Source organism: Heptranchias perlo, unplaced genomic scaffold (genome assembly GCF_035084215.1).
Source record: "Heptranchias perlo isolate sHepPer1 unplaced genomic scaffold, sHepPer1.hap1 HAP1_SCAFFOLD_696, whole genome shotgun sequence".
NCBI lineage: Eukaryota > Metazoa > Chordata > Chondrichthyes > Hexanchiformes > Hexanchidae > Heptranchias > Heptranchias perlo.
The window spans coordinates 44195-60000 of NW_027139725.1; the positions used below are offsets into that span (position 1 = coordinate 44195).

The 15806-nt window shown below is 52.1% G+C and overlaps 5 pseudogenes; all 5 read right to left on the reverse strand.

The window, feature by feature from the left end:
- Positions 1-1100: 1100 nt before the first annotated feature.
- On the reverse strand, positions 1101-1310 carry LOC137318297 (U2 spliceosomal RNA; annotated as a pseudogene).
- A 1406-nt stretch (positions 1311-2716) lies between these two features.
- Positions 2717-2924, reverse strand: LOC137318293 (U2 spliceosomal RNA; annotated as a pseudogene).
- A 1410-nt stretch (positions 2925-4334) lies between these two features.
- Positions 4335-4559, reverse strand: LOC137318307 (U2 spliceosomal RNA; annotated as a pseudogene).
- A 1402-nt stretch (positions 4560-5961) lies between these two features.
- On the reverse strand, positions 5962-6164 carry LOC137318287 (U2 spliceosomal RNA; annotated as a pseudogene).
- Positions 6165-7558: 1394 nt separating this feature from the next.
- LOC137318284 (U2 spliceosomal RNA) lies at positions 7559-7736 on the reverse strand (annotated as a pseudogene).
- Positions 7737-15806: the final 8070 nt, after the last annotated feature.

Genomic DNA, 15806 nt, shown 5'->3' on the forward strand with positions numbered 1-15806 from the left:
TTGCAACAGTGGATCAGTTGAAAGAAGTTGCCGTTTTCTCCTTTCTTGCTCGGACTGCGTGACAGATTGGTAACTTTGCCAGTAGGCCACCAATCAGATGGGAGAGGGTTGGGTCTCAACGGACCTACGTCACTCATTCTCCGTCACTAACGAACTGCCGTGGAAGGAAACCTCTTTAAGGTAAACTAGGGACGTGACGTGACGTGTCTCACAGTGAGTGAGTGAGTGAGTGAGTGAGTGAGTGAGTGAGTGAGATTGCAACAGACAATCGAGAAAGAGGTGAGGTGCTGACAATCAGCAGCTCGTGTTTAAACATTCCTTCCACAGCAGGCAAGACCAATCAAAAGAAAATACTGCAGATGCTGGCTCTGGCTCGGCTGCCTGCCTGGCTGGCTGGCTGGAGATGGGAAATAAAAAGACAAGACGTGTTAATGGCTGGGTTAACTGTCGCAAGCAACAAGGCGTTAATGTTTCAGGAGTGCCGATTGCAATTGAAAGCTGTCTCTCAAGCTGCTCCTCCCCCGAAAGAAACGAGGCGTTAATGTTTCGGAAGTGCCGATTGAAAGCTGTCTCTCAAGCTGCTCCCTCACTGGGCCCTGTCCGTTGTCATGTTAATGGCTGGGTTAACTGTCGCAAGCAACAAGGCGTTAATGTTTCAGGAGTGCCGATTGAAAGCTGTCTCTCAAGCTGCTCCCTGACTGGGCCCTGTCCGTTGTCATGTTAATGGCTGGGTTAACTGTCGCAAGCAACAAGGCGTTAATGTTTCAGGAGTGCCGATTGCAATTGAAAGCTGTCTCTCAAGCTGCTCCTCCCCCGAAAGAAACGAGGAGTTAATGTTTCGGAAACGCCTATTGCAATTGAAAGCTGTCTCTCAAGCTGGACGTCCAGTTATTTTGCAGTTTCAATTATATCGCTGGCTGCGTGCGTGCGTGCGTGCGTGCGTGCGAGCGGCACTCAGCCCAGGAGAAGAAAAAGATACCACTGAGCTGAGAAAGTCAGTGCAATATATATGCTTTATTCTCACTAATAATACATACACACACACACATGTACAGAGACGCTGGGAACGAGCTGTTTTTCTTTTTGAATATCTCCCCACAGGGAGGTGCACCGTTCCCAGAGACACTGCAATACTGGGTCGATGCGTGGAGTGGACGGAGCAAGCCCCTATTCCATCTCCCTGTTCCAAAAATCAATTTAATATATGGTCCCCAGATAGGGGACGTATCAGATATTAAACTGATAAGAACAGATTTTTTTTTTTTTTTTTTTTTTTCTGACACTCTGGGGTGCCTTATTGCCTTACAGATTCATTCCAGATTCCTTGCAGTGACATTACATCAAGCCAAAGCTCTACAAGCCAAAGCTCTGCACTCTGCCCGAGGGGATTTCTCCCTGACTGCATCCCCCCGGCATACAATGGCAGGAAGGCTCCAAATGGTCGCCTTCCCCCACTTGACCACTTGATCTTAGCCAAAAGGCCGAGAAGCGATACCGCGCTCGATGCGAATTGATCTTGGGTCCTGTTTGCCCTCCTTCTTTTTTCTCTGCCTGACTGTGTTTAAAGCAGTCTCGCAGCACTGCCGTTCTGGGCACATTTTTGCCACCGTTTCTAATTGCAACAGTGGATCAGTTGAAAGAAGTTGCCGTTTTCTCCTTTCTTGCTCGGACTGCGTGACAGATTGGTAACTTTGCCAGTAGGCCACCAATCAGATGGGAGAGGGTTGGGTCTCAACGGACCTACGTCACTCATTCTCCGTCACTAACGAACTGCCGTGGAAGGAAACCTCTTTAAGGTAAACTAGGGACGTGACGTGACGTGTCTCACAGTGAGTGAGTGAGTGAGTGAGTGAGTGAGTGAGTGAGTGAGATTGCAACAGACAATCGAGAAAGAGGTGAGGTGCTGACAATCAGCAGCTCGTGTTTAAACATTCCTTCCACAGCAGGCAAGACCAATCAAAAGAAAATACTGCAGATGCTGGCTCTGGCTCGGCTGCCTGCCTGGCTGGCTGGCTGGAGATGGGAAATAAAAAGACAAGACGTGTTAATGGCTGGGTTAACTGTCGCAAGCAACAAGGCGTTAATGTTTCAGGAGTGCCGATTGCAATTGAAAGCTGTCTCTCAAGCTGCTCCTCCCCCGAAAGAAACGAGGCGTTAATGTTTCGGAAGTGCCGATTGAAAGCTGTCTCTCAAGCTGCTCCCTCACTGGGCCCTGTCCGTTGTCATGTTAATGGCTGGGTTAACTGTCGCAAGCAACAAGGCGTTAATGTTTCAGGAGTGCCGATTGAAAGCTGTCTCTCAAGCTGCTCCCTGACTGGGCCCTGTCCGTTGTCATGTTAATGGCTGGGTTAACTGTCGCAAGCAACAAGGCGTTAATGTTTCAGGAGTGCCGATTGCAATTGAAAGCTGTCTCTCAAGCTGCTCCTCCCCCGAAAGAAACGAGGAGTTAATGTTTCGGAAACGCCTATTGCAATTGAAAGCTGTCTCTCAAGCTGGACGTCCAGTTATTTTGCAGTTTCAATTATATCGCTGGCTGCGTGCGTGCGTGCGTGCGTGCATGCGAGCGGCACTCAGCCCAGGAGAAGAAAAAGATACCACTGAGCTGAGAAAGTCAGTGCAATATATATGCTTTATTCTCACTAATAATACATACACACACACACATGTACAGAGACGCTGGGAACGAGCTGTTTTTCTTTTTGAATATCTCCCCACAGGGAGGTGCACCGTTCCCAGAGACACTGCAATACTGGGTCGATGCGTGGAGTGGACGGAGCAAGCCCCTATTCCATCTCCCTGTTCCAAAAATCAATTTAATATATGGTCCCCAGATAGGGGACGTATCAGATATTAAACTGATAAGAACAGATTTTTTTTTTTTTTTTTTTTTCTGACACTCTGGGGTGCCTTATTGCCTTACAGATTCATTCCAGATTCCTTGCAGTGACATTACATCAAGCCAAAGCTCTACAAGCCAAAGCTCGACACTCTGCCCGAGGGGATTTCTCCCTGACTGCATCCCCCCGGCATACAATGGCAGGAAGGCTCCAAATGGTTGCCTTCCCCCACTTGACCACTTGATCTTAGCCAAAAGGCCGAGAAGCGATACCGCGCTCGATGCGAATTGATCTTGGGTCCTGTTTGCCCTCCTTCTTTTTTCTCTGCCTGACTGTGTTTAAAGCAGTCTCGCAGCACTGCCGTTCTGGGCACATTTTTGCCACCGTTTCTAATTGCAACAGTGGATCAGTTGAAAGAAGTTGCCGTTTTCTCCTTTCTTGCTCGGACTGCGTGACAGATTGGTAACTTTGCCAGTAGGCCACCAATCAGATGGGAGAGGGTTGGGTCTCAACGGACCTACGTCACTCATTCTCCGTCACTAACGAACTGCCGTGGAAGGAAACCTCTTTAAGGTAAACTAGGGACGTGACGTGACGTGTCTCACAGTGAGTGAGTGAGTGAGTGAGTGAGTGAGTGAGTGAGTGAGTGAGATTGCAACAGACAATCGAGAAAGAGGTGAGGTGCTGACAATCAGCAGCTCGTGTTTAAACATTCCTTCCACAGCAGGCAAGACCAATCAAAAGAAAATACTGCAGATGCTGGCTCTGGCTCGGCTGCCTGCCTGGCTGGCTGGCTGGAGATGGGAAATAAAAAGACAAGACGTGTTAATGGCTGGGTTAACTGTCGCAAGCAACAAGGCGTTAATGTTTCAGGAGTGCCGATTGCAATTGAAAGCTGTCTCTCAAGCTGCTCCTCCCCCGAAAGAAACGAGGCGTTAATGTTTCGGAAGTGCCGATTGAAAGCTGTCTCTCAAGCTGCTCCCTCACTGGGCCCTGTCCGTTGTCATGTTAATGGCTGGGTTAACTGTCGCAAGCAACAAGGCGTTAATGTTTCAGGAGTGCCGATTGAAAGCTGTCTCTCAAGCTGCTCCCTGACTGGGCCCTGTCCGTTGTCATGTTAATGGCTGGGTTAACTGTCGCAAGCAACAAGGCGTTAATGTTTCAGGAGTGCCGATTGCAATTGAAAGCTGTCTCTCAAGCTGCTCCTCCCCCGAAAGAAACGAGGAGTTAATGTTTCGGAAACGCCTATTGCAATTGAAAGCTGTCTCTCAAGCTGGACGTCCAGTTATTTTGCAGTTTCAATTATATCGCTGGCTGCGTGCGTGCGTGCGTGCGTGCATGCGAGCGGCACTCAGCCCAGGAGAAGAAAAAGATACCACTGAGCTGAGAAAGTCAGTGCAATATATATGCTTTATTCTCACTAATAATACATACACACACACACATGTACAGAGACGCTGGGAACGAGCTGTTTTTCTTTTTGAATATCTCCCCACAGGGAGGTGCACCGTTCCCAGAGACACTGCAATACTGGGTCGATGCGTGGAGTGGACGGAGCAAGCCCCTATTCCATCTCCCTGTTCCAAAAATCAATTTAATATATGGTCCCCAGATAGGGGACGTATCAGATATTAAACTGATAAGAACAGATTTTTTTTTTTTTTTTTTTTTTTTTTTTTTTTTTTTTTTCTGACACTCTGGGTGCCTTATTGCCTTACAGATTCATTCCAGATTCCTTGCAGTGACATTACATCAAGCCAAAGCTCTACAAGCCAAAGCTCTACACTCTGCCCGAGGGGATTTCTCCCTGACTGCATCCCCCCGGCATACAATGGCAGGAAGGCTCCAAATGGTTGCCTTCCCCCACTTGACCACTTGATCTTAGCCAAAAGGCCGAGAAGCGATACCGCGCTCGATGCGAATTGATCTTGGGTCCTGTTTGCCCTCCTTCTTTTTTCTCTGCCTGACTGTGTTTAAAGCAGTCTCGCAGCACTGCCGTTCTGGGCACATTTTTGCCACCGTTTCTAATTGCAACAGTGGATCAGTTGAAAGAAGTTGCCGTTTTCTCCTTTCTTGCTCGGACTGCGTGACAGATTGGTAACTTTGCCAGTAGGCCACCAATCAGATGGGAGAGGGTTGGGTCTCAACGGACCTACGTCACTCATTCTCCGTCACTAACGAACTGCCGTGGAAGGAAACCTCTTTAAGGTAAACTAGGGACGTGACGTGACGTGTCTCACAGTGAGTGAGTGAGTGAGTGAGTGAGTGAGTGAGTGAGATTGCAACAGACAATCGAGAAAGAGGTGAGGTGCTGACAATCAGCAGCTCGTGTTTAAACATTCCTTCCACAGCAGGCAAGACCAATCAAAAGAAAATACTGCAGATGCTGGCTCTGGCTCGGCTGCCTGCCTGGCTGGCTGGCTGGAGATGGGAAATAAAAAGACAAGACGTGTTAATGGCTGGGTTAACTGTCGCAAGCAACAAGGCGTTAATGTTTCAGGAGTGCCGATTGCAATTGAAAGCTGTCTCTCAAGCTGCTCCTCCCCCGAAAGAAACGAGGCGTTAATGTTTCGGAAGTGCCGATTGAAAGCTGTCTCTCAAGCTGCTCCCTCACTGGGCCCTGTCCGTTGTCATGTTAATGGCTGGGTTAACTGTCGCAAGCAACAAGGCGTTAATGTTTCAGGAGTGCCGATTGAAAGCTGTCTCTCAAGCTGCTCCCTGACTGGGCCCTGTCCGTTGTCATGTTAATGGCTGGGTTAACTGTCGCAAGCAACAAGGCGTTAATGTTTCAGGAGTGCCGATTGCAATTGAAAGCTGTCTCTCAAGCTGCTCCTCCCCCGAAAGAAACGAGGAGTTAATGTTTCGGAAACGCCTATTGCAATTGAAAGCTGTCTCTCAAGCTGGACGTCCAGTTATTTTGCAGTTTCAATTATATCGCTGGCTGCGTGCGTGCGTGCGTGCGTGCATGCGAGCGGCACTCAGCCCAGGAGAAGAAAAAGATACCACTGAGCTGAGAAAGTCAGTGCAATATATATGCTTTATTCTCACTAATAATACATACACACACACACATGTACAGAGACGCTGGGAACGAGCTGTTTTTCTTTTTGAATATCTCCCCACAGGGAGGTGCACCGTTCCCAGAGACACTGCAATACTGGGTCGATGCGTGGAGTGGACGGAGCAAGCCCCTATTCCATCTCCCTGTTCCAAAAATCAATTTAATATATGGTCCCCAGATAGGGGACGTATCAGATATTAAACTGATAAGAACAGATTTTTTTTTTTTTTTTCTGACACTCTGGGGTGCCTTATTGCCTTACAGATTCATTCCAGATTCCTTGCAGTGACATTGCATCAAGCCAAAGCTCTACAAGCCAAAGCTCGACACTCTGCCCGAGGGGATTTCTCCCTGACTGCATCCCCCCGGCATACAATGGCAGGAAGGCTCCAAATGGTTGCCTTCCCCCACTTGACCACTTGATCTTAGCCAAAAGGCCGAGAAGCGATACCGCGCTCGATGCGAATTGATCTTGGGTCCTGTTTGCCCTCCTTCTTTTTTCTCTGCCTGACTGTGTTTAAAGCAGTCTCGCAGCACTGCCGTTCTGGGCACATTTTTGCCACCGTTTCTAATTGCAACAGTGGATCAGTTGAAAGAAGTTGCCGTTTTCTCCTTTCTTGCTCGGACTGCGTGACAGATTGGTAACTTTGCCAGTAGGCCACCAATCAGATGGGAGAGGGTTGGGTCTCAACGGACCTACGTCACTCATTCTCCGTCACTAACGAACTGCCGTGGAAGGAAACCTCTTTAAGGTAAACTAGGGACGTGACGTGACGTGTCTCACAGTGAGTGAGTGAGTGAGTGAGTGAGTGAGTGAGTGAGATTGCAACAGACAATCGAGAAAGAGGTGAGGTGCTGACAATCAGCAGCTCGTGTTTAAACATTCCTTCCACAGCAGGCAAGACCAATCAAAAGAAAATACTGCAGATGCTGGCTCTGGCTCGGCTGCCTGCCTGGCTGGCTGGCTGGAGATGGGAAATAAAAAGACAAGACGTGTTAATGGCTGGGTTAACTGTCGCAAGCAACAAGGCGTTAATGTTTCAGGAGTGCCGATTGCAATTGAAAGCTGTCTCTCAAGCTGCTCCTCCCCCGAAAGAAACGAGGCGTTAATGTTTCGGAAGTGCCGATTGAAAGCTGTCTCTCAAGCTGCTCCCTCACTGGGCCCTGTCCGTTGTCATGTTAATGGCTGGGTTAACTGTCGCAAGCAACAAGGCGTTAATGTTTCAGGAGTGCCGATTGAAAGCTGTCTCTCAAGCTGCTCCCTGACTGGGCCCTGTCCGTTGTCATGTTAATGGCTGGGTTAACTGTCGCAAGCAACAAGGCGTTAATGTTTCAGGAGTGCCGATTGCAATTGAAAGCTGTCTCTCAAGCTGCTCCTCCCCCGAAAGAAACGAGGAGTTAATGTTTCGGAAACGCCTATTGCAATTGAAAGCTGTCTCTCAAGCTGGACGTCCAGTTATTTTGCAGTTTCAATTATATCGCTGGCTGCGTGCGTGCGTGCATGCGAGCGGCACTCAGCCGAGGAGAAGAAAAAGATACCACTGAGCTGAGAAAGTCAGTGCAATATATATGCTTTATTCTCACTAATAATACATACACACACACACATGTACAGAGACGCTGGGAACGAGCTGTTTTTCTTTTTGAATATCTCCCCACAGGGAGGTGCACCGTTCCCAGAGACACTGCAATACTGGGTCGATGCGTGGAGTGGACGGAGCAAGCCCCTATTCCATCTCCCTGTTCCAAAAATCAATTTAATATATGGTCCCCAGATAGGGGACGTATCAGATATTAAACTGATAAGAACAGATTTTTTTTTTTTTTCCAAAAAATATACTTTATTCATAAAAATTTGCAGCAGTACATACAAAAACAGTTGTCATATCACTTTCCAAACGTACACAATACAGATTATACAATTTGCAGGTTACGTTAAGTGCAGTACAATGAAAACATTGGACATCATTACAGTTCATGACACTCTCGGGTGTCTCATTGCATCATACTCAACACAGATTATTGATTACAGATTCATTTCTGGTCCATTTCAGATTCATTTCAGGTACATTACAGCAATTTGAATTTTACATTCTGCCCGAGGGGGTTTTTCCCTGATTGCAGCCCCTCGGTTTACAATGGCGGGAAGGCTCTAAACAGTTGCCTTTCCCCACAGGGCCTTTGCGGCGGCCGCACCCATCCTCAGTGCGTCCCTCAGCACGTAGTCCTGGACCTTGGAATGTGCCAGTCTGCAACACTCGGTCGAGGACAGCTCCTTGTGCTGGAAGACCAGCAAGTTTCGGGCAGACCAAAGGGCGTCTTTCACCGAGTTGATGGTCTTCCAGCAGCAGCCGATGTCCGTCTCAGTGTGCGTCCCCGGGAACAGCCCGTAGAGCACAGAAACCTGTGTTACGGAACTGCTTGGGACGAACCTGGACAGATACCACTGCATCTCTCTCCAGACCTTCTTTGCAAAGGCACATTCCATAAGGAGATGGGTGACGGTCTCGTCTCCACCGCAGCCTCCTCTGGGACAGCGCGCGGTGGCGCTGAGAGCCCGGGAGTGCATGAAGGATCTGACGGGAAGGGCCCTTCTCACCACCAGCCAAGCTAGGTCTTGGTGCTTGTTTGAAAGCTCTGGCGATGAGGCGTTCTGCCAAATGACATTGACAGTCTGCTCGGGGAACCAACCGACAGGATCCACCATCTCCTTTTCCCGCAGGGTCTCGAGGACGTTACGTGCGGACCACTTGCTGATCGCCTTGTGGTCAAAGGTGTTTTCCTGCACAAACCTTTCCACGCAGGACAGGTGGGGCGGAACGGTCCAACTGGACGGAGCGTTCCGTGGCAGTGTGGCCAGGCCCATCCTTCTCAACACCGGGGACAGGTAGAACCTCAGCACGTAGTGACACTTTGTGTTTGCGTACTGAGGGTCTATGCACAGCTTGATGCAGCCGCACACAAAGGTGGCCATCAGGATGAGGGCCACGTTGGGCACGCCTTTCCCCCCTTTCTCTGGAGATTTGTACATCGTGACCCTGCGGACACGGTCCATTTTTGATCTCCAGACAAAGTGGAAGATGGCTCGGGTGACTGTCGCGGCGCAGGAGCGAGGTATGGGCCAGACCTGCGCCACGTACAGCAACACCGAGAGCACCTCGCACCTGATGACCAGGTTCTTGCCCACGATCGAGAGGGATCGTTGATCCCACAGTCCCAGTTTCTGCTTAACCTTGGAGATACGCTCCTCCCAGTTTTTGGTGCACGCCCCGGCCCCCCCGAACCAGATCCCCAGCACCTTCAGGTAATCCGACCTGACGGTGAAGGGGACAAAGGATCGGTCGGTCCAGTTCCCAAAGAACATGGCCTCGCTCTTGCTACGATTTACCCTGGCCCCCGAGGCCAGTTCGAACTGGTCGCAGATGCTCATCAATCTGCGGACCGACAGCTGATCCGAGCAAAAGACGGCGACGTCATCCATGTACAGGGAGGCCTTGACCTGAGTGCCTCCGCTGCCTGGGATCGTCACCCCTCTTATGCCCGCATCCCTCCTGATGGACTCGGCAAAGGGTTCGATGCAACACACGAACAAGACGGAGGAGAGAGGACAGCCCTGCCTGACTCCAGATTTGATCGGAAAGCTTTCTGATTCCCACCCGTTGATTGAAACTGCGCTACTGATGTTTGTGTAGAGCAGTTGGATCCAATTTCGGATTCCCTCCCCAAACCCCATTTTGGAGAGCACGTCCATCATGTACGTGTGGGATATTCTGTCAAAGGCCTTCTCCTGGTCCAGGCTAATCAGGCAGGTGTTCACCCCCCTGTCCTGTACGTAGGCAATCGTATCCCTGAGTAGCGCCAGGCTGTCAGAGATCTTCCTGCCGGGTACGGCGCAGGTCTGATCGGGGTGGATCACCACCTCCAGGGCTGACTTGACCCGATTGGCGATGACCTTGGACAGAATTTTGTAGTCCACGTTAAGTAGTGAGATGGGTCGCCAATTTTTGATTTCTTCCCTCTCCCCCTTCTGTTTGTAGATGAGGGTGATGATGCCTTTCCTCATGGAGTCTGACATGCTGCCTGCCAGAAGCATACCCCCGTACACTTCCAGCAGGTCTGGGCCTATCCAGTCCCACAGAGCCGAGTACAACTCCATCGGTAAGCCGTCGCTTCCGGGAGTCTTACTCTTCTCGAAGGATCGGACGGCCTTTGTCAGTTCGTCCAGAGTTAGCGGGTGATCCAGACTCTCCCGCTTGCTGTCGTCTAGAACCTCCGTGATAGACGACAAGAAGGAGTGGGAGGCCGCGCTGTCTGTGGGCTTCGCGTCGTACAGTCCGGCATAAAAGGATTTGCAGATCCTCAGTATGTCGGGCTGCGAGGACGTGACCGAGCCGTTCTCTTCCTTCAGGCTGCTGATCACAGAGCTCTCTCTGTGCACCTTTTGGAAGAAGAAGCGCGAGCAAGTCTCGTCCTGCTCCACGGAGCGGACTCTGGACCGGAAGATGATCTTGGAGGCCTCGGAGGCAAAGAGCGAGGCTTGCTGGTCCTTCACCTCTCTGAGTTCCTCCCCGACATCGATCCCCATCGACTGCAGCAGGAGAAGATTCTGCATGCTTTTCTGGAGTCGGGACGTTTCCCTCTGCCTCTCTCTCGCCTTCTGAACACCTTTGAGGATGAAGAACCTCTTGATGTTCGCCTTGATGGCTTCCCACCAGTGCACTGGGGAATCAAAGAGGGGCTTTACGGTTCTCCAACCTTTGTAATCCCTCGTCAGTTCCTCAATGTTTCCCGGGGTCAACAGTTTCACGTTCAGCTTCCATGTCCCCCTGCCCACTCTCTGATCGTCCTGTAGGTGACAGTCGGCCAGGAGGAGGCAGTGGTCAGAGAAGAACACCGGTGTGACCTTGGTGGATCTGACCTTGAGCTTCGGGGATACAAACAGGAAGTCTATCCTGGAACGGACGGACCCGTCTGGTCTGGACCAGGTGTATTGACGCGCCGCTCCGTCTGCAGGGTTGCTGAAGACGTCGCACAGCTTGGCGTCTTTCACCGCTTCCATCAGGAGTTTGGACGTGGCGTCCAGTTTGCTGTCGGCTCTGCCGGATCGTCCAGCCGCATCGATGATGCAGTTGAAGTCACCGCCGAGAATGACCGGCTTGGACGTCGCCAGCAGCAGTGGGAGCTGCTGGAAAACGGCCAGCCGCTCGTCCTTCAGAGCCGGGGCGTACACGTTGATCAGCCGGAGCGGAGCGTTTTTGTACTTTACGTCTGCTACGAGGAGACGGCCCCCCACCACCTCCTTTACTTCGGTGATGGTGAAGTTGCCCCCCCGCAGCAGAATCCCCAGGCCGGAGGCACGGTTATCGTTGCCTCCCGACCAGATAGACGGCCCGTGGGCCCAGCGCTGCGACCATTGCCTGTAATTGCTGAGATGCGGCAGGCCGCACTCCTGTAAGAACAGCAGGTCGCTCTTGACCTTGGCCAGGTAGTCCAAGGTCGACACACATCGCGTAGTGCTTTTAACGCTACGCACGTTAATGGATGCGACTTTCAGACCCATTTTAACAAATGTTTAAAGTCTCACCCGTCAGTCCGTTTGCTGTTTCCAGCTCTTGGCCGTGTTTCTGCATATAGGTGATCTGTGTAAAGTGTTCCACGATCCCTGAGCTGAGGTACGAGTTCTGTTCTGCCTCAGAGAGGGGGTCGTCGTCCCGCCGGGGTGACATCGGCGGCCTGGTGTCGGGTGAAGAGTCCGTGCGATCCTCGATCGGTTGGGGCTCCTCGTTGTCGCTTCTCCCGGTTTCCCGGAGCTGGTCTTCGCTCTCTGCGGTGCTGCTCCCGGTGTCTCGGAGCTGGTGTGCGCTGGGCACTACGATGCTGCCGGCTTCCCGGAGCTGGAGGGCACTGGAGGCGTTGTCGCTCCCAGTGTTCTGGAGATGGGGGGTGCCGATCGCATCGGGGTCACCTTGGGTATTTTGCCGCTTTGGGTGGGACGGCTGACCACTTCGCTCCTGTCGTCCCTCCTCGTCAGACTCGGGGTAGTCGTTGCAGTCCGACTGCGACTCGAGTGCTCTTTTGGCCCCTGGTGTAGTGTCGGCAGGGGCTTGTTTCCTTTTCTCTGGCTTCTTCTTTTTGGTTTTATTGACCACCAGCTGCCATCCTCCCTCTGCTGCCTCCTCGTCCATGGACTCTGTCATCTGTTGAGGAGGCTCGGAGCTGGGTGTCGGGGTCTGGCAGTTTTCGGCTTGACCCTTTCCTCGTTCATTGTTTTCCTGGGCTAGGGTCTTCTTGGAGGAGGTCGCGGCCGGGCGCTGACTCTTGGCCTTCTTTGGGGCATCCTTGCTTGTTTCCCCCTCCTCCTCCGCTGTGTTGTTCTTGGCCGCCTGGGCGTAGCTGAGGTTGCGTTCGGGGCAGACCCTGTAGAGATGGCCTTCCAGCCCGCACAGGTTGCAGCGCTTGCTCTCCTTGCAGTCCTTAGTCTGGTGTCCTTCCTGTTTGCAGTTCTTGCAGATGGTTGCAGTGCAGGTGTTCGCCAAATGGCCGGATTTGCCGCAGGTGCGACAGACTCTGGGCTGCCCCACATACGTGATGTATCCTCGACTTCCTCCGATGGCGAAGCTGGAGGGAGGGTGGACGATGTTGCCGTGGGCGTCCAGTCTCAACGTTGCCGTGACTTCCCTCTTGCTGGTCCAGATCCCAAACTGGTCGGTGACGTCGACGCTGTTCTGCGCCCTGTCGACGTATCTGGCGAGGAACGTCAGCACATCGGCGACCGGGACGTGTGGGTTGTACATGTGTACAATCAGCTTGCGATTCCTCTGCGTTGGGAGGGTGAAAAGCGGCTCCGCAGTGAGCATGGCCAGCAGTCCGACGCTCCCCTTCTCCTTGAAGACTTGAAGAAGCTTCTGGCATCCAGCGACGGTCTTGAAGGTGACGTCAAAATGTCCGCTTCGAGGGAAATCCTGGAGGCAGAAGATGTCCGTCGCTTTGAATCCACAGCAGTCGAGCAGAACGCGCTTGACGAAAAGCTCCCGATCCACCGGCGAAACACATTCGACTGTCGTTACCGTCACCCTGACGGTGTTTGGCACACCATGGCCGACTGCCCGGGTGCCCTTCCCTGCCATTGCAGTGTTGGTGTGGTCCTTATGCAAATTTAGGGGCGGAGCCAGCACACAAACGACCAATCACAGCAAAGTCCGCACTTTGCGAGCGCACGAGGTCGCGGCCAGCGTTCCAGTCCGCTCAGATCCAAATAAGCCCGAAAAGGAACACACTTGATCTTAGCCAAAAGGCCGAGAAGCGATACCGCGCTCGATGCGAATTGATCTCGGGTCCTGTTTGCCCTCCCTCTTTGTTCTCTGGCTGCCGGTGTTGAAAGCAGTCTCGAAGCACTGCCGTTCTCTCCCACTCTGGCCACATTTTTTGCCACCGTTTCTAATTGCAACAGTGGATGAGTTTAAAGAAGTTGCCGTTTTTTCCTTTCTTGCCAGGATTGCTTGACAGATTGGTAAATTTGCCAGTAGGCCACCAATCAGATGGGGGAGGGTTGTGTCTCAACGGACCTACGTCAGTCAGTCTCAGTCACTAACGAACTGCCGTGGAAGGAAACCTCTTTGAGTAAAACTAGTGACGTGACGTGTCTCACAGCGAGTGAGTGAGATTGCAACGGCCAATTGAGAAAGAGGTGAGGTGCTGACAATCAGCAGCTCGTGTTGAAATATTCATTCCACGGCAGGCAAGACCAATCAAAAAAAATACTGCAGATGCTGGCTCGGCTCGGCTGGCTGGCTGGCTGGCTGGCTGGAAATGGGAAATAAAAACACAAGGCGTGTTAAAGGCTGGTTAAACTGTCGAAAGAAACAAGGCGTTAATGTTTCAGAAGCGCCTATTGAAAGGTGTCTCTCAAGCTGCTCCCTGACTGGGCCCTGTCCGTTGTCATGTTAATCGCTGGTTAAACTGTCGGAAGAAACACGGCGTTAATGTTTCAGAAGCGCCTATTGAAAGACGTCTCTCAAGCTGCTCCCTGACTGGGCCCTGTCCGTTGTCATGTTAATCGCTGGTTAAACTGTCGGAAGAAACAAGGCGTTAATGTTTCAGAAGCGCCTATTGAAAGGTGTCTCTCAAGCTGCTCCCTGACTGGGCCCTGTCCGTTGTCATGTTAATCCCAGGGCGGGGCGGGACTGCTTTGACCGGGAGACCTGTTTTCTGGGACGCAGGTGTGACATTCCAGGGAGTGCACCTGCTTTGTGCTGATTCGAAACGACCACGACAACGGCAACTTGCAGTTCTATATTACAACAACAACAACGCGCGTGTGGTAGTTGGGAGGGGCTGCGTTCGCGCTCTCCCCCCTGCATTGAAACTCAAAGTTCGATTTTCAATCCCATAGTCCACCAATCGGATGGGAGACGGTGTGTGTGTGTGTGTGTGTGTGTGTGTCAGTGTCAGTGTCAGTGTCAGTGTCAGTCAGTGTCTCTCTCTCTCTCTCTCTCTCTCTCACTCTTACTCAGAGCTGCTGTGGAAGGAAACCTTTTTAAAAAGAACTTGCATATTGAAAAAAAGATGTGTCTCAAGCTGCCGGGGCCCTGTCCATTGTCACGTTAATGGCAGGACGGGGCAGGACTGCTTTGACCAGGAGACCTGTTTTCTGGGACGCAGGTGTGAGATTCCAGGGGACCTGCTTTGTGCTGATTTCCCTGCCTCCCTCCCTCCCCCCCAGGACTTCCTTCTGAACACCTTTGTCGTTTGAGCGAGGGCCAAAAGCCTGCCTGTGAAAGGGAAGGATCAGCCGGTCAGCCCCCTGTTGGTCGCTGCTGCCAGTGCAGCAGGCGTGCGTGTGTCCTCGGCCTCGTGTCCAGGTCCCTCAGGGACTTGAGGCAGCTCTCCCCGGTGGTCTCGTGGTCAGGACCGGGCTTCGAATCCCAGTCGGGGGGGGATGACTTTCTGCTGCAGATTAATTGGCATGAAGGAAAGTCTCCCCTCCTGAGCGTAAAGCTCCACCCTCACCACCACCACCGCCTTTTCCTCCCCTTGACAAACGGACAGACAGACAGTCAGACAGTCAGTCCAGTTCGGGAGCGCAGCTTTCATTAAGCAATGGCATTTGTGACAACTCATCGTCTGACAGGTTGATGATTTCCCCACACGCCTCCTGCCGAATAAAAGGCTCACCCTCCCGGACACTACCCCCAGAATCACCCACCCTGCCCCCCCGGGGTGAATATTAAGCCCGAGAACACCGACTGTAACCAACCGCAGTGAAAAGTTGAAGTGGCAACTCATTAACCAGATTTATTTTGGGCAACTCATTAACCAGATTTTTTGTTCATTTGGTTTATGAGTTGCCAAGTGTAAATCTGGTTAATGAGTTGCCACTTCAACTTTTCACTGCGGTTGGTTACAGTCGGTGTTCTCGGGCTTAATATTCGCCCCGGGGGGGGGGGGGTGTATAGCGGGCGATGGCCGGTGTGGAGTGCGTTTTTTGGGGGTTGATTTTCACTTTGCCTCGCTGGTGGAATTTGTGGGAGGCAGGCAAGGGGATTGGTGTGGGCTGGTGGGCGGCAAGGGAGATGCTTGCTTCGGGGTGTTATCCTCACTTTGGTCCGCTGGTGAGAGTAGGCAGCGGCAGGCCGGCAGGCAGGCAGGCAGGCAGGCAAGTGTGATGTAGTGTGGGGTGCGGTGCAGTGCGGTGCAGTGCTGCCCTGTTGTTTATGAAAGGTTGTAATGACACTGCTTTGCAGCTGACCATGTCCACTGATTTGTGACGCCCGTATGGAGGCTGATATCTCAGGAAGGCCGAGGCCGATTTCCTCCGGGGACGGCTCGTCGCGTGCGGCAGGACGAGGCGCAGCGGACGGTACCGGGCGCTCGGAGGTGCGGCGCTGCCCGCCGGAGGTACAGCGAAA